This window comes from Myotis daubentonii, chromosome 11 (assembly GCF_963259705.1).
Source record: "Myotis daubentonii chromosome 11, mMyoDau2.1, whole genome shotgun sequence".
NCBI classification, from domain to species: Eukaryota; Metazoa; Chordata; class Mammalia; order Chiroptera; family Vespertilionidae; genus Myotis; species Myotis daubentonii.
The window spans coordinates 19,727,613-19,752,802 of record NC_081850.1 but is presented as its reverse complement, the minus strand read 5'-3'; the positions used below and the strand labels follow the sequence as shown (position 1 = coordinate 19,752,802).

The following is a 25,190-nucleotide window of genomic DNA, read 5'->3' as shown; positions in this document are numbered from 1 at the left end:
CTCTGACAGGAGGAAGATTTTCATATACATTTTACTAATTTTCTTTCATCTCTGACACTTCTATTATAGAGAATGGGCAAATAGCAATATTAAAATATTTCCTCTAATTCCCTTTTAATGTGCATGAATTTTGTGCACCAGGCCACTAGTAATCTTAGAAGTTTCCATGAGTCCCTGGTTTAGCTCTGTGTGTGTGTGTGTGTTTGTGTGTGTGTGTTCATCGTGATGAAATAATTTTCTTAATACTGCCTTCACATTTCTCACTGAATAGGGCCCAGTCTGTCACTAACTTATTACTGACATTACCCTCTTCATAATCACCAAGGACCTGGTTGACAATTTCAATAAACTTTCCTAAGTTTCAATAATTACAATCCATGTTAGGTGCTAAGTATTATTCTATAGTAGATACATTATCTCATTTAAAGACACTTCAAGGAAGGTATTAACATTCTCATTTTGCAGAGAAGAAAACTGAAGCTGCTCAAAAGGTTAAGTATATTTCCCAAGGTCATTCAGTTAATCAGCAGAAAGCCAGAATTTAAACAATCCCATGTCCCTACCCATAATGATATGATTTTTGGCTGTTCATGCAAGATTTCAATTTTTATTTTATTTTAATTGTGGTATGCCGGGGTCCAACCCCAGCAGGTCCAGGGGTCCCCAAAGGTGTGGACGGAGTCGGCGAAGAAGGAATGACACGGAGAGACAGTGTTCAGTTGATCAGCAGCCTAGCCAGGATCTCTAGCCCGGATCTCCAGCCAAGTTCTGGTCTGGATCTCCAGAGAGGTTCTGCTTTGGGTCTCCAGCCAGGTTCTGTGTCCATGTTCTCTTGCTAGGTTCTCCAGGTTCTGTCCAGGTTCTCCAGCCAGGTTCAGTCACCAGGTTATAGTCAGGTTCTCTTGCCAATTTCTGTAGTCAGGCTCAGTCCAGGATCTTTTGCCATGTTCTCTCCAGCGAAGTTCTTCTGTCTGTAGGTTCTGTGTAGGTTCTGTCTCCTTGGCTCTCTTCTAAGCTCTGTGTCTGAAGTTCTGTCTCTTGCTGTCTTGTTACATCTGTATTTATACCAGTTGATTCAATCCTATCAATCTCTATTACAAAGGTTAGGGCGTTTCTTATCTCCATTCCAGGGAGTAAAGATTATGTAGCTTAAGCATGATTGTTCGTAGTTAAAGTGATTAATTACCCACCTGGTACTTAGTTAAGAGGTTTTATTCCCTCCCTAACTTCAGGGGAAAATCTCTACCTGAGGAAACCACCTTTCTCAGAGACCTTGGTTAAAACACATAGTGCCAAGAAGGTGAGCAAACATATTAAGAACAGTATGCCATATATGCCAGGTCCCTTGAAACAGCAAGCATGGACCGGCTCCCGGCAGTGGTAAAATACACAGGCATAAAATTTACCATCTTAACCATCTTTAAGTGTACAGTTCAACAGTGTTAAGTATATTCACATTGCACAACCAACCTTCAGAGCTCTTTTCATCTTGCAAAACTGAAACTCTATACCCTTTAAACAAACCCTCATCCTCTCCTCCCCCAAGCCTGTGGCAACCATCATTCTGTACCTATGAATTTGACTACTCTAGATACCTCATCTAATTGAAATCATACAGTATTTGTCTTTTGGTCTTATTTCAGTTAGCATAATGTACTCAAGGAACAAACATTTTATAACATATGGTGAATTTCATTCCTTTTTTTTTTTTTTTACTATTACTTTATTTTTAAAACTTTTTAATTATAGTTGTCATATAATATTCATTTGAGTCATACAACATAATGATTAGACATTTATATAACCTGACATGATCACCCCGATAACTCCAGTGAGTACCCTTCTGACACCATAAATAATTAATACAATGTTATTGACTATATTCTCAATGCTGTACTTAACACCTCCAAGTTTCCTTCCTTTTTAACACTGAATAATATTCCATTGCATGGTTACACCACATTTTACTTATCCATTCATCTATCAATAGACACTTGGTCTGTTTCTACCTTGTGGCTGTTGTAACGATGCTATGAATATGAGTGTCCAAATATCTCTTTGAGGCCCTGCTTTCACTTCTTTTGGGTATATACCCAGAAGTGGAGTTGCTGAATTGTACGGTAAATCTATTTTTAATTTTTTGAGGAACTACCATACTTTTTTCCATAACAGCTGCACCATTTTTCATTCTCACCAACGGTGCACACAGGTTCCAATGTATCTACATCCTCGCCAACACTTTCTTTATAGCAGCCATTCTCATGAGTGTGAGGTGGTATCTTATTGTGGTTTTGATTTGCATTTTCCTAATGAATAGTGATGTTGAGTATCTTTCCATGGCCTTGTTGGCCATTGCATATCTTCTTTGGAGAAATGTCTGTCCGAGTCCTGTGCCCATTTTTAAATTAGGTTTTTGTTGTTGTTGTTGTCTCTGCAAGACTGTTATCGCCACCCCAGCCCCAAAGTCTTGTCCTGTGGTTGCTGAGACACTGTACGTTCTCAATCAGTTCCTCTGCATATTTGTCTCCCCAGCTCCTGAAATGTAGAGGCATTAACCAAAGATCAAGAGGCTTCTGAATGTCTTTAAGTAATTACTACAGCAAACTCAGAGATGAGTAACTATTTACTGACTGACTACGTGCACAGCTCCCAACAGCAGCAGCAGGAACAGATACCTCACATCTGCTCGTTCCCCGCTTCACCTTGAATCATCTCGTTGTTTCAGGCACCGAGCAGGCAAGGTCCTGGCCCTCCCTCCACAGATGTCCCTTCCACCCTAAGCTGTATCTTAGGGAACCTCATTCAATCAAACAAAATAGGGGGTGTGTGTTTTTAATTGCTTGTATTTACCATAATTAAGATAGGAACAGTAATCTCGTACAAAATATAATACTAAACAAGTATCTTATGTCAATTCGTATTTAAATACTATGAACAGCATAAATATTTCAAATCATTTAAATACAAATTACAAAAGTGTTTTTTTTTTCAGGAATAGTAAATGGATTGTTCATGTCTCTGTTTTAAATGACTTATTATAACTTACAACATTTAACATAAAATTATAGTAATCTTATACAGTTGCTGTTTCTTCTTTTTCATCTGTTATAAAGATAGAGATGAAGATTGCACTTTGAGTCTTAGAAAGGGGCCATGTAGTTGACTAAATGAAGTTTTCAGACTCAGCATCTTTCTATTTCCTGAGTTTTCCTGTGAGCTCCTTACAGAAGAGCTCGCGCCCTCTGATTTCCACCCTGCCGACCTCGCAGGCACACCGGCTGTATTTTTTCTTTCAGATACAGGCTGATTCCTCGGAAGTCCCTCTTCACAGCCAGGTTAGAGCTCCCAGGGGTGACTGTTCCACCTCCTTTTCCTTCTGCAAACTGTCTCCAGGTCATCCAGCCGCTGATAAAGGCCATGGAGGAGTTTATCCAGGAGGGTCTCATCCCAGGTCGCAAAAGAGCCACTGGCGCTGAAGAGGCTGAAGATCTGTGGGGCATCGCGGGCATGAGCCCCGTGCCTTTTGTCTTGGCTGACTGGCTCCCGGCCACAAGTAGCCAAGGAAATCTGAGGTCAGTCCCGTCCCTCAGACAAGACAGAACGGATTTTCTCTCCCTTTGACTCAAAAGTGTGAAGATTTCTGGATTAACAGGGCTCAAAGGCAGGTCAGAGCCCAGAGAGCAGCCAGGGCCTGCGGTGCATAGCCATTGGGAAGCGGAGGGAGGGGTGGGGTAGGGGGGCTTGCAGTAGTGCCTGAGGTGGGGTCTCAGCAAGGATTTTGGGGATGAGTGCCTTTTAAACAGTGAGGAGCCCTGGCCGGTGTGGCTCAGTTTGGTTGGAGCGTCGTCCTGTACACCAGAAGGTGGTGGGCTCAATTCCAAGTCAGGACACATACCCAGGTTGCAGGTTAGATCCCCAGTTGGGCAGGTGCATGAGGAACCCATTGATGTTGTTTCTCTCTCTCTCTCAAAATCAATAAATAAATAGTGAGAAGAGAAATTTCATTTCTGGTTTGTTTTTTCTTCTCCCCCTCACACCCCCACACTTTCCTTTCTCTCTCTCTTTTTTTTTTATGATGTCAATTAAAAATGTGCATTTATTGATATGAGTGCCTAGTGGGGGATTCCACCACGTGTGCCAATGCGATATCTCCCACAGCATTAAAACACATTGCTCGTGCCTCCTGGGTTGTTTTGGGGGAGAAAAGCCTAGATGGAGTCAGAGGAGAGAGACACACTTGTACGACAAATGGTGGCTTTTTCAGGACAGCAGGAAATATAAAAGAGCAGATTATGAATTTTCTTATTTTCTCCTCATTGACACTTTTTCCCCTTTAAAAAAAATTTTCAGTTGTTTTTGTACCTTAAAGGTATCACCTGAGTCTTTCTTAAATTCACTGAAGATATTTGGGGGGAACAATTTCACAAATATAACTTATTAAAAATAAATTATGCACACCTATGTTCTACCAGACACTGTTAGGGCCTGGTTTCCTGAAAGGTTCAAGTTTGCCAACACGTGATTCTCCCTGTTCTGTAAAGAGGACAAGCTTTCATAGTAGAAACTTTGCCCCAGTCATTGTGGAGTAGCAGGCAACCTCATCTTCTTAGATATCCCATCGACAAGTGATACCTACCACGCTTTCAGGGATATTGGGACTGCAATGGTATCCAAAGCTTACCATGGCAGGTCTTCATTAAATCTGTATTATACAGATTATTTTTGATAATATTAATGCAGCAACCTTGAATTATATACAGGCTCTCAGCAAAGTGTTTTACAAACATTATTTTATTTCATCTTCACAGCTCCCCTATGTGCTAATTGCTATAATTATTGACATTTTGCAAACGAGGAAACTGCAAATTCAGAAAGATTACTTAATTTGCTAACAGCGTGATTTGTTACATAAGCAGTGCTTACTGTTGAACTGTTCTGTCTGCACATTACTCCGCATTAAACTTAACTACATTCTGTGTGTTTATAATTAATTAATCAGTCTAATAGTTTAAGATCTGAGTGCCCGCTAGACTATCAGTCCCCTGAGGGCAGTGTCCGAGTGTCCAGCAAGGTGTCTGTCACAGAGGAGACACAGGGGGCTCTCCGTCCCACGGAAGTACAAAAGGACTCATGTTCCAAAGAGTGAGCAGACCTAGAATTTGGGCACTGGGTCAGAAAATGATAGACTTCTGAACTCAAAGATGGCAAGAATCAATTTCAAGTTGATGCTTTTACCTCCGGATCATTTCTAAAACTACCTCAGATGGTTAACAGGAAGTTTCAGAGGTCCAGTAGAACTCAACAAAACACATCATTTGAAAGGCAGGGCTGGAAGTTAGCACGGGAAAAAGAAGCTGCGTCCTCTTTAAGTGCATTGTAATGTCTCTGAAATGAGGGAATGTTGCTTTTTATTGACCATGAAAAATGCGAACGGGCGAGTAAGGACTCACTCAGTGTTTCCTAAGACAGGAAGAACATCGTCAGAGAAGACACCCCAATCTAGTGGCTAGGCCAGTGGACTCTGGGACTGCAGTGTCGTGGCTTATGTCACAGCTCCAGCCTGCACTGGCTGTGTGACTTTTCTCCTCTGTTACATGGAAATGATCATCATACCTATGTCCTTGTGTTGTGGTGAAGACGGGTGGCATCAAGTACCTAAGGTAATGCCTGGAACAAAGTAAGCACTCAACATCTGCTAGCCTTTCCCACAACGGAGAAAACTAACCCATCCAACTATGGGAACCGAATGGAAGTTTCCCTGAAATGATCAGCTTCCCCTCATTTAATTCTCAGTTTACTAATGAACATTTTCATTTCTAATCTCATCTCTTATGTGAACATGAGCTTGAGTTCATGTGACAGGGAATGTCCTGTCCAAATGATTAACACCTATTAGCTGACCTCTCACACATGAAAATGGCCATCCAGTTTATAACCAGTCTCTTTTGAGTGTGACTAAATCCTTGGACTCTGATAACCTCCATGGACAATGACAAGATGATAGATAGATAGATAGATAGATAGATAGATAGATAGATAGATAGATAATAGATAGATGATAGATAGATTACATAGATGATAGATTGATAGACGATAAATAGACAGATAGATTCTCTGATTTAGCAAAGCTGAAACTAGCCTTTTAAGCAGCAGTTCTCAACCTTGGCTGCACATTAGAATCACCTGGGAATCTTTTTAAAATCCTGATTTCTGGGCCTCATCCTCTGGAAATTCTGTTTCTTTGTTACTAATGTTGTGGCCTCACCCCATAACAAAGAAACAGAATTTCCGGAGGATGAGGCCCAGAAATCAGGATTTAAAAAAGATTCCCAGGTGATTCTAATGTGCAGCCAAGGTTGAGAACCACTGCTTTTAGGTTAACAGCCTGCTTCAAGAGCTGGCTGCCCTCCTCTGGACTTGTCTGCAACTACAACAATTTCACAAGGGCTGGTTTGAAATAGTATAGTGTCACATTATACTATTGGAGCTCTGAATCCTGACTTGTGTAGTTAGGTGACATTTTCTCATTTGGATAGAAAAGATGTCACTTCATGTTTTTCATTTTCAGCATTTACTTTCCACTTGCCTTTGCGCGTACTTTTCCACTGCTATTTTTACTTTCTAGGATCATTAAGAGAGGAAAGTTCTGATGTCTCGAAAGTTGTAGAGGAAATACGTTCCCTCTTCTTTCCCTTATATTTTCTCTTCCTGTTTTATTTTGTCTTTGCAATAAACCTCAAAGTGGAAATAGAAATGATTACAAAAGCATTAGGATAACTTCTATAAAGTGAAAGGATAAATACAGAAGAAGAGGTAATAATGTTTAAATTATAAAAAAAATACCTAAGGCCCTAGCCCAGCCGAGGGCAAACTACGGCCCGTTTGAAATGAATAAAACTAAAAAAAAAAAAAAAAAAAGACCGTACCCTTTTGTGTAATGATGTTTACTTTGAATTTATATTAGTTCACACAAACACTCCATCCATGCTTTTGTTCCGGCCCTCCGGTCCAGTTTAAGAACCCATTGTGGCCCTCGAGTCAAAAAGTTTGCCCACCCCTGCTCTAGCCGGTTAGGCTCAGTGGCTAGAGGAGGGGTCCTCAAACTTTTTAAACAGGGGGCCACCAGTTCACTGTCCCTCAGACCGTTGGAGGGCTGGATTATAGTTTAAAAAAAACTATGAACAAATGCCTATGCAGACTGCAGATATCTTATTTTGAAGTAAAAAAACAAAACGGGAACAAATACAATATTTGTATTTGCATGTGGCCCGCGGGCCGTAGTTTGAGGACCCCTGGGCTAGAGTGTCAGCCTGCGGACCAAAGGGTCCCAGGTTTGATTCCAGTCAAGGGCATGTTCCTTGGTTGCAGGCTCCTCCCTGGCCCAGGCCCCGGTCTGGGCTAGTGCAGGAGGCAACCAATCGATGTGTTTCTCTCACATCAATGTTTCTCTCTGTCTTTCCCTCTCTCTTCCACTCTCTCTAAAAATCAATGGGAAAATATCCTCAGGTGATGATTAAAAAAATAAATTAAAATAAATTAAATAAAAATACCTAAGGAAAAGACTAGGTTGCTTAACCACGTCTTCAATAAAAACTGAGATGATGGCCCGGGCTAGGCAGAGAGGCTGCCATGCAGCAGCCGGGACATGTTCTAACTGCCTGAACACCTGAGAATAGTGCGTGCACTTTCCTCTTCTTGAGGGCAAGAGTGGAGGTGTGATTTTCTTAATGTATCCAGCCTGAGTTCTACATAATGATTGGCACATAGCAAATGGTCAGTAATTTTCTCAATTAAATAGAGTAAGCAAAACCAAATTTAAAACTAAATGTTTTGCAGCAGAGATTAAAGTCACATCCATGAATATAAAATAACGTTCAGATATATGTCACACCTGATCAACACTTCCAAGAGGGATATCCAGAGGCGGGAGGAAAAGAAGGTCTGAAAAAATTAAGCCTCGTAGAGTTTCCTTAAAAGTTATTATTAACAACAGGAAGAAAGAACCAGATGGTTCTATCATTAAAAGTTCAAAGTAGGTTTTTGTTAAGATGATGAGCATTCCATTGAATTAGGATTTTTATTATTTTATCAATTGCAGTTGACATTCAATATTATTTTATACTGGTGCCTGGTGCACAGATTTGTGCACATGGAAAGGAAATTAATTAGAAGGTGGCCGGCGGGGCGGGACTGGGCAAGACAGGCCAGACTTGCCCTGGAGCCAAACTCACACAGTCCCTCCCTGGCCGCAGGGCGCACCTGGGGTGGCACCACAGCTGGGCAACTGGCCCTGTTTTCCCAGCCCACTCTGTGCTCACTACTCTTCACCCCCCACCCCCAAACCTGTGCTGCCCGCCTCACCTGTGTTCCCTGAGGAGCTAATGTTCCCCACTGGCCCTGTGCTCCCAGAGGACCCTGACTTCCCAGAGGGCCCTGTGCTCCCGGCAGCCACCCTGCACCATGGGGGGCCAGGTTTATGCAGCCTCCCTCCACACTGCCCCTTGCAAGTCTTCCCAGCAGCAGATGCCAGTGCCTCCAGCTACAGCCAGGCCTGGTAGGACCTTGTGCAGGGCACCCAGGGCATGGTCCCCACTGCACCTGCTCCAGCTCCAGCTCCAGCTGAGGCCACAGTCTCGCCTCAGAGCCCCGACGTTGGAAATTTCTCTGCAGACCCTGATTTCACAGAGCTGCTCTCACTCCACAGCCCCTTGGAGGGGCCTTTCTCCTCCCCCAAGCCCTGGTACAACTTTGTGAGTGACAGCGATGTGGACCTCTTCAAGTTCCTGGATCTATAAGGGATTCTGTCCCCACCAAATCCTGCAGATGCCGCAAAACCTGAGGGAACCAGGGTGTGGGCCCATGTGGGTGTGAGAGGCGCTGGTCAGTGGATCTTTGCTGCCAGTTGTTCTTCTGTGGCTGGAAGGGCGTCTGCGGTCACCACAGCTCGGCAGTAAACCAGGGCCGACAGTGCCCCAGCACAACATAACCCATGGCTGAAGGTAGAATCCCGCAGCCCCATGAGGAATTGGGCTCCCGCCTCTCTGGGTCCGGGTGCATCACCTGAGAACCGCCACTGCCAAGTCACTGCAGCTCAGCAGCTCCTGAATTGAGCATCTGCCCCCTGGTGGTCAGTACACATCACACCTACCGGCCAGTTGGATGGTCGGATGGTCAGACAGTCGCTTAGGCTTTTATATGTATAGATTCGTTTCAGATGTACAGCATATTGGTTAGACATTCATATAATTTATGAAGTGATTCCCCCCATAAGTCTAATACCCACCTGGAACTATAATTTCTCCTCTTTCTTGTTCGAAGCACAGGAATGACTTTAAATAATATTGTAATAGCCATGTGTTACTATTACTCTATAGTAGGGATTCCTCCATTTGCCCCAGTGACACAGAAGGCTGCTGGAAACCCGCGTGTCCTATTAAAGGATGAACACACAAACTCTTGCTCACAGGCACCCACCATGGGCTCTGGAGAGAGAACAGCGGCTTGGAGAACACCACAGGCATACAAGGAGAAACTGAGTTGTATGGCTTCAGGGCAAGGGCTGGAGGGACAGCTGCCAACGTCTCTGTGTTGAGGTGTCCTCTCCCCTGGCTCATGGGCCCCATCATTCCTGTGGTGAGCCTTTCCCCCTTGTGGCCAAACCTAACTCTGCATTAGTCTGGTCAACTCCATTAGCTCCACCCAGATAACTACCTGGGACCCTGCTTCACCCAACTCACGTTCTGACTGAGGCTCCTACGGTGACCGAGCCTTACAAACAGCCGGTGAATGGTCTCAGGTTTGGAGATGCCTTACCAGTGGTCGGCAAACTGCAGCCCCTGAGTGTGGCTCTTCCACAAAATACCATGTGCGGGCGCGCACATACAGTGCGATTGAAACTTTGTGGCCACACTCAAGGGGCCAAAGAGCCGCATGTGGCTCACGAGTCACAGTTTTCCAACCACTGCCTTAGGCCTTGTGCTGACCTGGCAGCACCTGGCCTCAGTTCACAGTGAGGCCCCTCCCACATGCATCCAGGCTCAGTACAGCCAGCTTCCAACGGAGAGTGGCTTTAACGTGTAGCGCCTAACATGTCGCCCCACCCCCTCACCCCGCCACCAGTCACAGGCAGCATCTGACATTGATCTGCACTGGAGTCCCTCCCAAGAGGCCCCAGGACCAGCACACCCGGTGGCCAGCTTCAGATCACAAAAGAACACCACCCGATTAGCTCCACAAGCTGCACACCCAAAGGGAGGTCTTGGCGGTACCAGACCCACTGGGATGAATCCTGTTCACTAAGATCACCAAAATGGAAATAGAGGGAGCATACCTCAACATAATAAAGGCTGTATATGGCAAACTCACAGCTAACATTATACTCAATCGGGAAAAGCTAAAAGCAAATTCTTTAAGATCAGGAACTAGACAAGATGGTCCACCTTTACCACTTATATTCAACATAGTATTGGAAGTCCAAGTCACAGCAATCAGACAAAAGAAAAAAAGAAAGAAGATGCATCCAAATTGGAAAGGAACAAGTAAAATTGTCATTATTTGCAGAGGACATGATACTATACTAAAGATTCCATCACAAAACTAATAAATGAATTCACTAAAACAGCAGGATACAAAATAAATATTCAGAAATTGGTTGAATTTTCTACACCAATAATTAACTATTAGAAAGAGGAATTAAGAAAACAACCTCATTTACAATTGAAAAAATATATATATCTAGAAATAAATTTAACCAAGGAGGTAAAAAAACTGTACTCAAAAAATTATAAAATATTTAAGAAAGAACTTGAAGAAAATACAAAGAAATGAAAGCATATATTGTGCTCACGGATAGGAAGAATTAACATCACTAAACTGTACCATACCAGCGGTCGCTAACCTTTCGGACCCCGTGGACCACCAGTGGTCCGTGGACCACTGGTTGGCAACCACTAGTTCATACTACCCAAAGCAATCTATATATTTAACACAATTCCTATCAAAATACCAAGGGCATTTTTCACAAAACTAGAACAAATAATCCTAAAATTTACATGGAACCAGAAAAGACCCTGAATAGCCACAGCAACCTTAAGAAAGAAGAATGAAGTGGAAGGTATCACACTACCTGATATCAAACTATAATAAAGGCCATAATAATCAAACCAACATGGTGCTGGCATAAAAACAGACACATAGACCAATGGAACGGAAGAATAGAGAGCCCAGAAATAATCCCACACCTGTTGCCAATTATAACAGTTGACCTTTCAGTAGAAAATTAGAATTTCAGAAAATCTACCACTGTGAACTTGACAACTTGGCAATACTTACCAGTAAAGACTTTTCTGATGACAAGAAAAGTGATATTAACAAATGAATTACTTAATTGAAAATTTGAAATAAAGGGTGTCCCAAAATTCACACAAGATTTGAATTTTGCGTGAGCATTAACAATAACAAAAATAAATAAATAAAAGCCTAATTTTACTTGGTTTATTGAATCAGATTCTAATATCTGTTGCCCTTTGATTTCAATCCCTTCAATTTGATAAGCATTACCAAGTACCAATTATGGCCCAGGAGCAGGGACAATGAAGATCAATGACGACCACAGCTTTGTGTATGTGCCAGCAAAGCCGTGGAGGCCATTTACCTGCTGTGCTATTCCATACATAACCCTATACTGTATACTTTAGGAATCAATAAAAAATTTACAATTTTTAATTATAGACCTGTGTTTTCTATCAAAATTACTTCTTGCGTGAATTTTGGGATACCCTTTATAAATAGATTTACAAGATCTCACTATCTCAGTGAATGAATATTTTCCAAATGATTGATACATATAGTACAAAATCACACATGGGTAAAAGAGATTCATTCAAGGACAGTCAGATTGATAGATTTTTAGGTAGCAGAATTTTTAAAGTTCAGTTTTAGTTTTAGACTCCACATTGCAAGTAATCTTTAAGAAAGTATCATTTATTGAGCTCTGGTGTGATAGATGATGCGTTATATAAATATATCTTCTAGTATCAAATTATCTTTATATTTCTAAGATACTCTTCTTAGTCATGGTGAATGGGTTTATTAATGTGATGTTTTAATTCTGTCACAGTGGAACCCATATGATATTGGGAAAATACTGATTGTGTTTGAATCAGAGTTCTGCTACTTGATAGCTTCTATGGTTTGTTGCTTTTGCACATAGTAGGCACTGAATAAATGATAGTTATCATCTAAGGGCATGCAGTAGAGAATAAGCTATCGTTTAAGAGTGTGGTAGGATGCCGAAACCGGTTTGGCTCAGTGGATAGAGCTTCGGCCTGCGGACTGAAAGGTCCCAGGTTCTATTCTGGTCAAGGGCATGTACCTGGGTTGCGGGCATATCCCCAGTAGGAGATGTGCAGGAGGCAGCTAATCGATGTTTCTCTCTCATCGATGTTTCTAACTCTCTATCTCTCTCCCTTTCTCTCTGTAAAAAAAATCAATAAAATATATTTTTTTAAAAAAAGAGTGTGGTAGGGTTGTTAAAAAAGATAAAAAATAATATTTTTATAAAGTGCTTATCACAGTCCCTGTCACAGAAAGAACATTCAATAAAGGTTAGCTCTTATTATATGTTTTAATGTTATTTAGAATTAACTAACTTTAATGTTTGAGGACAGTCTATTTTCAAGTCCTATGTTTGATAAACCTATGTTTACTTCAGTGTGTAACTTTGACTACTTCTACAAATTTTAAGAATAGTGTTTTAATTTCCATTACTTACTAAATTTGTCATTTTATTTTTTTCTCTCTGACTTGATTGTAATTTATCAATATGTTTTAAAATGTCTAAATAATTGGTTTAAAATTTGTTTAAAATTAATTCAGGCTTTGTTATCTGAGCATACAACCGCTAGTATTTTTTCTCTGGAGAAATTATTGATATTTTCTTTGTAATCTAATATATGAAAATTTTTGCGAATTTTTTATAAATATTTTAAAGAAATTATTTTTCCTATTCTGAATTATAGTGCCCCAGAGTCTTAACCACTAATTTACTCTTTTTTTTCATACTTAAAGGTATTTTCTATTGTTGATGGTATTACAGATATCTCCCATTTTCTCCCCATTCCCCGCCCCCACTCCTCCCAGCCCCTACCCACCCCCCTAGGTCTTCACTACGCTATTGCCCGTGTTCATGGGCTATGTATATAAGTATATAAGTTTTTTGGTTTATTTCTTCTCATCCTTCCAACCCCACATCGAGGTATGTCAGTAATTTACTCTTTTAAATTGTATTACCCAATTCTTTGTATTCTTACTGTTTTTCTATCTTATTTTTTATAATCCTCCCCAGAGGATACTTTTCCCATTGATTTTTAGAGAGAGTGGAATGGAGAGAGAGAGAGAGAAAAAACATTGATGTGAGAGGCACATTGATTTGTTGCCTCATTATTGAGCGTCGACCCCTGAACCAGGAGGTCACGGTTCGATTCCTGGTCAGGGCACATGCCCGGGTTGCAGGCTCTATCAGCAGCAGGGGGTGTTCAGGATGCAGCTGATTAATGATTCTCTCTCACCATTGATGTTTCTATCTCTTCCCCCCCCCCCCCTTCCCTTCCCTTCCTCTCTCTGAAATCAATAAAAACATGTTTTGTTAAGATATGGATGTTTGGTGTTATACTGCCATCTACTGGATATAAGTCAAAATAGAGGCTTAGAGATTGGGTATTGGGCTCTCTTCCATGACCTCCCGCTGGGAAGAAGGCAGGGAATTGGAAATTTAAAAAAGAACATTTTTATGTCATGCCCCTTTATGAACAAAGAAACAAATATGTAAGTGAAGCAAAATACTCTAAGTCATAATAGTGATTCTAATAGTGTGAAATTCATGTTTTTAGATCCACATATTTATTCATCTTCTTGCTCCAAAGTTTACATATTTAATTGCCACATTTATATAAACAACCTAATTTAAAGAAAGAGACACTTTTATTTAATTAACAATATTGTTGTTATTATTGTTATCCCTGGCTGATTTACGTTGTATCAAGCACCACACTAAGACAATTAATCAAATTTTAATAATTGAAACTTGGGGTGAAGGAGTTGGGCTTTTTGGTTCCTGTTTTCTCCAAGAATCTAAGTTCTGCTATCTGCTCACCCACCTTTCCCATCATTAACTTTCTAAGTTCTACATATCAGTTTCTTTCATAGAACCCATTCATTGAAAGTAGCCCTAGCCGAAACCGGTTTGGCTCAGTGGATAGAGCGTAGGCCTGCGGACTGAAAGGTCCCAGGTTCGATTCCGGTCAAGGGCATGTACCTGGGTTGCAGGCACATCCCCAGTAGGAGATGTGCAGGAGGCGGCTGATCGATGTTTCTCTCTCATCGATGTTTCTAACTCTCTATCCCTCTCCATTCCTCTCTGTAAAAAATCAATAAAATATATTTTAAAAAAAAAATAAATAAAAAGAAAGTAGCCCTAACCGGTTTGGCTCAGTGGATAGAGCCTCGGCCTGCGAACTTAAGGGTCCCAGGTTCGATTCCTGTCAAGGGCATGTATCTTGGTTGCAGGCACATCCCCAGTACCAGGTGTGCAGGAGGCAGCTGATCAATGTTTCTCTCTCATCGATGTTTCTAACTCTCTATCCCTCTCCATTCCTCTCTGTAAAAAAAAAAAAACAATAAAATATTTTTTTTTAAAAAAAGAAAGTATATGCTCACTGGACATTTTCTGTTGTTTTGTCATCATTCTTAATGAGAACATACATAAATCCCCATTATTTCTTTGCATCGGGAGAAAAGCCTAAAATCAAATAATACTAAATACTTAATACTCAAACAGTAAAAGAAAAGATGGGCAAAAGCAGAGCAAGAGAATACAATGGAGGGTGCCCTCAGGGGCCCCGGGTCTGTCTCTTGCTTCAGCAGTGTTTGGACGGAACAGACCCAGGGACACCCCTTCTTCCAGCCTCAGGCCACTCTGCCGAGTCACCACCCTCAGAACCACCTTCCAGACCAGCCAACACACCGGGTTTTTTCCTACCTTCACTCCTTATTGCCCAACAGCCCTGAGCTCCCAAATCCGTCAGAATTATTCCACCAACGCGGAGGCTGCGGCCAGCCACCTGGCCAACCCGCACCTGCGCCCCCCACCCCCCCCCCCCCCCCAACACACACACACACACACACACCTACCTCTCTCTGGGCTTCTGTTTCCACCTTGACGATGTGGCTCTGGAGGGTGTGGGCCGCTTCACCTGCGAGTTGGCGAGAAGAAGCCGAGGGCGCTGAGCGTCTTAAAGTTGCTAAACCAGCGCGGCGGCCGCATTCTCTCCAGGACGCGCTGAGGCCTCCCCAGATGAGGGGGCAAAACTCAGACCATGGAAGCCGCCCTGGCCTCGGAGAGGAGCCTGACCCAGGCCCTTTGGGAGCTGCAGGCCCCGGTTCTCCCCGCGCAGACCTCAGCTCTGTGACTCCCTGCAGAACCACTTCCTGGGGGAGGAGGTGAAACTCATCAGGAAGATGGGCTGCACCTGACTCACCTCCGCAGGCTGTGGCCTCCAGGCTGGGCTGGGCGAGTATCTCTTGGAAAGGCTCACCCCCAAGCACAAGTAGGAGCCTGAGGAGCTCAGAGGCCTTTGAGGGGCCCCTCTGCATCCCCCTGGTGTCTGGATTTTCCCTGAGCCTCTCCCCGAAACTACTAGCCATTCTTTTAGCCACCCTGAAGCCCTCTCCCATGCATGGGACCAAATGAAACAATAAAGCTTTTTGCAGAAAAAACAAAAAAGAAAGAAAAAGAAAATACAATGGAGAAAAGTAGAGATGGCAATATTAATATCAATATTGATATATATGAAAATGTGTTTAAAACCAAATCTTTTATTAGAGAAGTATAAGCAGTTTGTATTTATTGTCATGCCACGCTCTCCATCTGTTACTGTAAGTCTTTTTTTGGTGATTCAATATCCAATGATGAACTGAGTCAAACTAAAACAATGAAAGAATAAAGATTTCAGGCAACATTCCTTCTCTGTGCTCCAGGCCCTCAGCTTTGGAGTCTTGCTCTGGCTAGTGAGTGATGCAATCCTTAACCAAAGACATTGCCTGGCCTTCTTGGTCCTGGACCATAATCCCAGGTCCAACTTGAAAGGGGATTCAGAAACTTAGCTCCAAGGGATGGAGGTGAAATTCGGCTTTTATGCTCCATTTACTTAGAACGATCCTCTGATTATTACAGGAAGGTTTGGAGCATGGCTGGGAAAAAATTACACTTCTAGCCTCATCACAAGCTACTCACCCCGCTGAATCTTCCTCCACCGAGAATTTTCCTCTGGCTCTAAAACCTTTGGTGCTTGGTGCTTGCTCCCTACCCCAACTGTGAGCACTCTGGCTGCCGCTTCCAGCCGTGCCAATATGTCCTTATCACTTCAGCCCGCACACACAGTGCTCATTGTCATGTGATCATGATGCTACAAATCGTGCATAAGCAAAAAATGAGATAAAGTATTTTTCTTATATTCTTGATAGTATTTCAGATCTAACATGATTTCCTAGTAGTATTACACATTTCTTTTTAATTTTATTACACTCTTCTTGGGAAAATTATATAATCTATCTAGTACTAATAATACTGAAAATAGTATCTACTTCTCAGCTCAGGCATCTCTGGCCAGGCAGCGCCAACATGGAGAACAATGAGCCGCTGAAAGTCTCCAAACAGATATACTCGAAATGTCCTCAGGGGGAAGTCCTATCAAAGGGAACACACAGGATCCTGCAGATCTGAGATTCTGGGCCTTTCTTCAGCAGAGAACTTATCCATGAAATATTTTGAAAGGACCTTGTGCAGAAAGCCATGAGCAGAAAAACCAGTTTTTCAGAGAAGGGTCAGTCGAAAATATTTTATCATCTTTAAAAATGAAGAACTTAGAAAGAATGCAGATCTCAAATCAATGTAGAAGCTCGGGCTATTCACTAATAATAAATGTCTGCTGCTTTTAGAAAGAGGCGGGTGAAATCCTTACCGTGTCATTTTTCTTGTCTTTCAGCATCAACACAGAGGCAGGAAGAGAAAGCTGGAGTCTTAAAGGGTCATGTTCTGCGGCTGAATGCCAGGCTTTCCTGGATTAACTGAACAGACCTTCATGGGGGCTCAGGTCCACAGTCACAGAGGCAAATAGTTCTTAGAACCAGGCATTCTCAGGAAATAATGACTTCGGAAGGGAGCTTCTGAAGAGGGATAGCAGGCCTAGGACTCCTCCTGATCCCTCTTCTGGCCACCCACGGGAGTTGAGCAGTGATTGATTCCAGCCACAGGTCTTGGCCAGTAGGAGGTGGTGTGAAATGTAGTGGAAGGACTATTGGTTTTGGAGGCACACTTTCTGGGCCCTGCCTTTGAATATACCCCAAGTTGTTAACTTGCATAAGCTTCAGCTTCCTCATTTAATGAGTTCCGGCCTGCACACCTCACAGGGTCATTGTGATGACTGCTTGGGAGAATGTGTGTGAAAGAACTTTAATATGGCACTGTGCTATACATTTGTGAACCTTACTATTATTGCGTTGAAATTTTGACCTTGAGTCCTAATCCCTAGGCCAGGGGTCCTCAAACTTTTTAAACAGGGGGTCAGTTCACTGTCCCTCAGACCGTTGGAGGGCCAGACTATAGTTTTAAAAAAAACTATGAACAAATTCCTATGCACACTGCACATATCTTATTTTGAAGTAAAAAAACAAAATGGGAACAAATACAATATTTGTATTTGCATGTGGCCCGCGGGCCATAGTTTGAGGATCCCTGCCCTAGGCATTCAGAATCTAATCTTGAAAGGGTTCATTCCCAATAGAACATTCTACTCAGCTTTCAAATTCGTCAGAGTTATTCCACTGAGGTGAAGGCTGCGGTTAACTGCCTGGCCAACCCGCATCTGCAGGCCTCCCACATCTACCTACCTCTCTCTGGGCTTCTATTTCTACACCAAAAAAAAGTATATTTTTTGCTAATTTGACAAAAAAAATAGGTACAATTTTGAGTATGCTATGCATATGTTGGGGCAGGGAGTATGTAGGAAATCTCTACACCTTCTCAGTTTTTCTGTGAACCTAAAATTGATCTAAAAAATAAAGTATATATTTCTCCAGGCTGGTGTGGCTCAGTGGTTGAGCCTTGACACATGAACCAAGAGATCACCAGTTTAATGCCCAGGCAGGGTACATGCCCTGGTTACAGGCTCAATCCTCAGTGGGGCACATGCAGGAGGCAGCCAATTGATGTTTCTCTCTCATCAATGTTTCTACCTCTCTATCCCTCTCCCTTCCTCTCTCTCTCTCTCAAAAAAAAAAAAATATAAAGTATATATTTTAAAAATATATAAAATATTAGAACGCGGGCTTCTTTCGGTATGAAGATCAGCTCTTTCCAAGCAAGAGGTTTTTTTGAAACTCTAAAGATAAATCTGCAAGACAGACTTCTGCATATATAAGAAGCCAGATCCCTAGACCTTGTTTCAGTCTTTATCCATCTTGGCCAGTAGGTGGCACCCTTCTCATACAAATTTTTTTAACAGTCCACAGAGTAAAATGGATCCTACTTTCTATTTCCTTTTTTGCTACAGCTACTGTTACATCATTGCAACAGGGACATTCCCTTTCCAAAAACTTTCTCAGGGAGGGAAAAAATCCTTTCATATGAGAGTTTCCCTAAAGCCTAGAACTTTCACTCAACTTTTGCTTTCAATTGGTGGCTTTGTACTCTGAAGGAAAAACTGACAGCCGGAAACCTTAATGAAAAAGGAAACAGCGGCATGAATGGGCAGTTACAGCGTAATGAGGAGTGAATGAAGGAAACACACTGGGGATTTCTACTTGGCGTGAAAGGGAAAGATATGGGAGTGAAGGAGTGGGATCCAGAAAGCAGAGGGGAAGGGGAAATTGTGCCGGGTATCAGAATTATTAAATGAATACTGTATATAGATATGGGTATAACAGACAAGAGAGGTCCTCATCTCCCCCAGTTGCTAGTTGCGATATCCCAAGAAACAGAGACTCACACAGGAGGATGTGATATTGTAGAAAGCTGTCTTTCCATGGCATTATGTCCCTGAGTTTCCAAAATTCCATTTCCCTTTGCCCAGTCATGGAAGCATAGCTAGGGTTTCAATAGGACTAGAATCAGTCTATGTCCAGAGTTTCCTTTCCATGTTAGAGCAGAATCCAACCCAGCATCGGGCTCGCATAATCTGTGTTCCCCACTGTAGTCCATCAGTCCATGGCATGTGGGGTCCACATGGCCACATGGCTATCGAGGAAGCAGGGGAAATGCAAGGAAGCCAAGAGCGTAAGAGCAACAAGAGAGAGAACTCCTTTGTTTAGAAGATTGTGTATTCCCAAATATTTGCATGCTTGCAGTGGCCACGCTCATTTTGGCCAATGATCTGTCCTCCAGAGTGACTGACACAGAAGTATCTTCCCTAGGTCACCCCAACTTTACTGGACATGCATCTGTCTTTCCTTCGTTGGATCCCTTTCCCCAGTGTTATGCAGGGAATAGGCCAGTGGCTCCCTTGGGAGTGCAAAGTTGCAGCTTCCTGGTGAAACCGCGCAAATGACAAGCCTATAATATCTGACCTTCCCTTTGCTTCTGTCCTATTATTAATAACTAGCTGACCACAGTGGTATTACTCTCTCCCTTCAAGAACTTAAGCCTTGTAATCTTACAAGGAGATAAATGGGTGAATATCTCCATCTTCTTGTAACTGCTTTCTGCTGTCAAGGGGCATAGTCCTGCCTATCCCAAGGCTCAGAGGTTCTTCCTGTCTGACTGAGGAAGGAGGAGCGAACGGGAAGGGGAGTCTTCATGCAGGGAAGAGGGATTCTGCAAAGTCCAGGTCAGCCTGGTGTCCCCGGGAGGTGACATAAGCAATGTCCAGAGGATGACGCGATAGACAAGCTGGCATTCTTATTGTACTCTAAAAGTAATAAACTTGAAAAGAAGATTAAAAGGCATAATTCAAAAGTGAGCAGGCTTATGGCAACTAAAGATCTGGTGAGATGTAAACACATGTGATAAAGGGACATACTTACAGTGTTCCAGGTGATTTTGGAGGAGCGGCTTCCCTGGAGGCTGGTGTGTCACACCTGTCTGAAGCCCTTCTGTCCATCGTACTAAAGTTAAGAGAAATATTCTAAGATTTCCCCCATGAGAAACTGTGAGCCTTTTCTGTCTGAACCATTTAGACAGAAAAGGGAAAGCAGTTTCAAGCGAAGCCAATAGACTGTCCATATTTTATTGGCTCAATTATAATTCCAAATTGTTGTTTCACTTTAGGACACAGTGATGCAGCTGGCTTCTGAAGTGAGGCTTATATTGTGTGAGTAAGCAATCAGGTAAATAAGGACATAGGCATACGTTTTATGAAAAGAGAAGAAAACAAAACACATAGCAAATTATAAACCATTTGAGAAGATTTCCAGATGTAAGGCTTTCGTTGGAATGGCATCAAGCAATGACAACCTGATGGATTATCTGTAGTTTGAACATCTCTGGTGATGTCATCAGGTCTGAGTTCTGTGTGGCGTGCAGACATAGCCTTAAAAACAAAACTTTGAAGACAGTTCATTGTAGTGGAGTCCAATATCCACAACTGAGTATTGTGGTTTTTATTAGCATATAATTTTGCTCCCCGAGATTACTCTCATTTTTAGAAAGCCTGCATTAAGTCCAGTTTTAGTTTGGTCTTATTATTTGCATAAACATAAGAAGACTAGTAACTGATCAAATAGATCACACAGCCCTGGATGGCGTGGCTCAGTGATTAGAGCAAGTATCAGGTGAGAAGATTTTCAGTCCCATTGTCTTAACAATGAACGGCCACCAGGGGACCTCGCCCTGGGATGGAGCCAATAACCCGCATCCCTCCTCCTCCCCAGCGCACAGCCACAGCGTGGAGGGGCGCTTTGGCTGGGGAACTGGCAGGGGGGGTGGCAGGAGGCAGAACTCTGGGTCTGCGAGCCACAGCAGCTCCAGTTCCCCCTCAGGGGCATGCGCCCACGAAATCCAAGCCTGCTGAGGCAGGTGCACTGTCAGGGCAGAAGCAGAGGAGACAGGAGGCAAGGGAAGAAAGAGTCTGGGGGTTCCTTGGCTCAGAGCCCGGTACCGGTACCAGGTGGCTGTGAGCCTCGTTTTAAGTCCTCATCTAGGGGCACGGGCTTGCTGGTCTCTCCCAGGGCTCAAGCAAGCTGGGGTCACTGGAGTTTCGGGTACCAGCAATGAATCTTAAGGCAGCAGTGAGTGCGTGCTGGCTCCCCATGTTCTGCGCTATTCTAGCACCCAATTTCATATTACCCTGCAGGGACTCCTAACCCTGGGGCCCAGCCAGCAAGGAGTGTTTAATGTTCTACATTAACTTAAATAAACAGTAATTTATCCAATTACATATTCAAATAAAAATTTATATACTTCAAAATACTACTGATATAATTTAAAATCATTCAAAACTACTAAATATTTTTGAAATTTTTAATTATTTTCTTAACATTTACTTTTGGGTACTTAACTTTTACTTTGCCTTCATAGCAGAAAATAATTTTTAACTTCACCAGCTGTTAGATATTCATCTAGATATTGTCAACAGTTTTTCTGTTTAGCATTGGACAATGAGAAGACAATTTAGACAAAATCATCAATTTGAATCTTTTGTATTTTGAATTAAATCTAACTTCCCAAAGGACCTCTAGTGGTTTCAATCCAAGCCTAGTCTTTTCAAACAAAAGGAAACAGCTTTAACCTAAATGTGTAACTGCATAAACATTATCATGTGAGTAATTTTCAACTCTGACCCTGAACTCTTCTTTACTCTTTTTATTTTGCATAGGAAGCCAGGTTGCCTCAGCTTTCTAGATTCCTACTCTTTAAATCAGTGGTTCTCAACCTTCCTAATGCCGCGACCCTTTAATACAGTTCCTCATGTTGTGCTGACCCCCAATTTCATTGTTACAAATTGAACATAATTAAAGCATAGTGATTAATCACAAAAACAATATGTAATTATATGTGTCTTCCGATGGCCTTAGGCGACCCCTGTGAAAGGGTCGTTCGACACCCAAAGGGGTCGCGACCCACAGGTTGAGAACCACTGCTTTAAATGGTAGGTGCTAGTATCTGAATGTTAGTGTCCTCCCAAATTATTTTTTTAAATCCTGTGCCTGGAGTGATGTAGGTGGGACCTTCGGAAGGTGCTTAAGTTGTGAGGGCCCAGACCTCATAAAGGGGATTACTGCCCATATTTTAAAAAAGGCTCCCGAAGGTCCCTCCTCCCTTCTAGCTAGTGAGAATACAAGAAGTCTGCGACCCAGAAGGCCCTCTGACCATGCTGAAGCAATGATCGTAAATCTGTTGTTAATAAGCTACCCACTTTGTGGTATTTTGTTATCAAAACCTGAACTAGACTAAAGCAGTAGGTATGAAGGCATCTTCAGCAAATCAGCTCATTAGAAACTGGACTCTGTCTTATTTGCTTTGTTAATTGCATATTTGAGGACTCAAGGATAATGTCCACGTCTACCTTGAGTGGAAGAATGACGGAGCCCTTTCATATGGGCAGGGAACACAGAAACTAGAGCAGGGCCTAAGGGCAAGAAAGGCTAAAAATATATATTCAATTTTGGACATGTTCAGTGGAGGTATTCTAGGGTAGCCAGTAGAAATATGGGTCTCATGTTTGGAGACATGATTCTGACTAAGGATGTACATATGCCAGTCATAACCATGGAAATGACATTTGGAACAATTTGGGAGGTCGAGACTATGTGCAGAGAGGATTAAGTGTGGCACCGAGCTTAGAACTGTGAGGAACACCAATAGTCCCTAAAATGAAAGGGGATGGTTAACAAAGGAGAGGGGAGGGTCAGGAAAACAGGCGATGGTGGCACAGAAGCCAGATGAAGGTCAGACTTCAAATAGAGGATGTGGTCAATGTCAGATGCTTCTGAGATGTCAGCCACACCCAGCTGACAGTGACCTCTGACCTGTTAGATGTTGCTTATTGTAAACCTTGGCTGAGCAGTTTCAGGTCCCTTCTAGAGCCTCTGGATTTCGGACCTCTGGCTTCCAGAACTTCGGACACTCCTCTGCAACGTTATTGCTCCCTGCTCACCGGGAAGCAATCACAGGAACCGAGTATGTGCTCACGAGTTCTGAGGCCTCTCGGGTAGATCCTGCCCGCTCAAAGCCAACATCCCTCGTGCATGGGGAGCTCAGAGCTGAGAATGTTCTGGTCTGTGGAGAATTTCATCATCACAGTTTAGAATCTAAATCACAAGAAACTCAAGACTTACTTCCCTGCTTCCCCCTGATCCCTGGAGAGGCCTTTGCCACTGGACAAAGCACAAGGCAGCCAGGTGCCCTGGGATGTGCAGGTGGTGACCCCTGAGCAAGGGAGAATGGTTCCACGAAGCTTCACCCCACTTCATTATCATTTTATTTTTTATCTGATCCCAAAAATTTCACTTTGCTTTCTCCCACCTCCCTAATGTATCACCAATGGATTTCATGTAACTCACTTTGATTGTAATGTATAAAACAAGATGCAAAACACCATTCTCCTTTATCTCATTCTATTGAGATTTTACTTCCCGGCATTTGTCGACAGTTTGACTCAAACTCACAAAAATTCTTCTTACAATGGTCTAAGTGAGAAAGTGAAGATTATTCAGAAAGTGGTGATGGAACATAGATAACAACTTGAAAATATACAGTAAGCTCCCAGGTGATGCTGATGAACTGGGGACCACATTTTGATTTTAAGCAGAATCCTTGCTCTAGCATTCACTGTTCTCAGCCTTAGCTGCACATTGGAATCACCTGGAATGTTTTTAGTCTTATTCCCCAAAGGTTCTGATTGACTTGGTGTGGGGTGTGACCCAGGCATGATTGATTTTAAAAATTTCTAATGTGTAGTCAAGGTTGAGAGTCATTATTGTAAATTTAGTCTTCCAAATGCTTTTTGATTGCTTTTTCCTTTCTTATGCCCATTACATGTACCTTTTTTTTTTTTTATTGCCTAGAGAATATAGGTCAGACTCCTTAGGATGGCTTACACAAGGTCCTTTACAATCTCATTACATTCATTCATTCTTTCCGAAAAACCTTTTGATGATGATGGTTGCACAACGTGAATGTATGTAATGCCACTGAAGTTTCCAATTAAACATGGTTAAAATGATAAATGTTGTTATGTGTACTTTACCACAATAAAAAAATTGAGCACCTTAAAAAAGAAAACATAAATTTTTTTATCAGAAGTCTAGTAAAGAGTCATATCCATAACAACAAAAATACTAGGATAATTATACCACCTCATCACGGGAAAAAATTAAGAAAGCATTTTTAAAGTGATAAAAGAAAAACTAATCTCACTACATTACAAAAATAAGGTGTATATTAATACATATACTAAAAAATGATGGGAAAATATTTGCTGTAAATAAAGATTAATATTCTTACTAAAATAAAGATTTCAATAAAAATTACTCTTCATTTCAACCAGAAAGAAAAACTATTAAACAGGACACAAGCAGTTAATGCCACTTTAGCATGTTAAGAATTGGCACTGCCAAAGCAATAGGATAAAGGGCAAGGAATGTGACATCAGTACTATGTAAAAAAACAGGAAAATTAACTCCAAAAGGTCAAAATGCAAAGAAAAAGCAATTTTGATCTCAAAAATTAACTGAATGGCCCTGCCTTTGTAAAACTGTAATACTGTTAGGGGTAGAAATACAATATTGGGGACTAGCTATAATTATAATATTAATCATGCTTTGTTAACCATGATTTTTCTGCTCTGATTAGAAAAAGCACATTCTAACCTGGTTGAGAGTTGTACGCTCTGGAACATGGGAGCTAATATCGAAATGCAGTCCATCCTCCTTTTCTGAGAACTGCCTAGATTAACAACTTTGTTGCTGAGATAATTTGGTCCCAGAGGCACCCACCCTCTGTGACCTCCCCAACCCCCATTTGCCTGTAACCTGTAACCACTATATCTTGCCTACTTTTCCATGTAATCTTTGTCCCTCTAGCTGATTTGTGGGGAGGGGAGAGCATTATTGGAATAAACACTTATATATGACTCAACTCTGTCGCTGTTTAATTGGCTCAAGTAGTGACAGACAGGCCGGACCCATTGGTTGTTCGG

The 25,190-nt window shown here is 42.1% G+C and overlaps 1 long non-coding RNA gene across 1 annotated transcript; it reads right to left on the bottom strand.

Annotated features, from left to right (window-relative positions):
• Window positions 1-19,426: 19,426 nt before the first annotated feature.
• Window positions 19,427-23,681, bottom strand: LOC132211873 (uncharacterized). Its single transcript, XR_009447584.1, has 4 exons — window positions 23,554-23,681; window positions 20,448-23,269; window positions 20,077-20,157; window positions 19,427-19,975 (listed from the first exon to the last, which is right to left on the bottom strand). It is a non-coding gene; the product is annotated as an uncharacterized LOC132211873 (long non-coding RNA).
• Window positions 23,682-25,190: the final 1,509 nt, after the last annotated feature.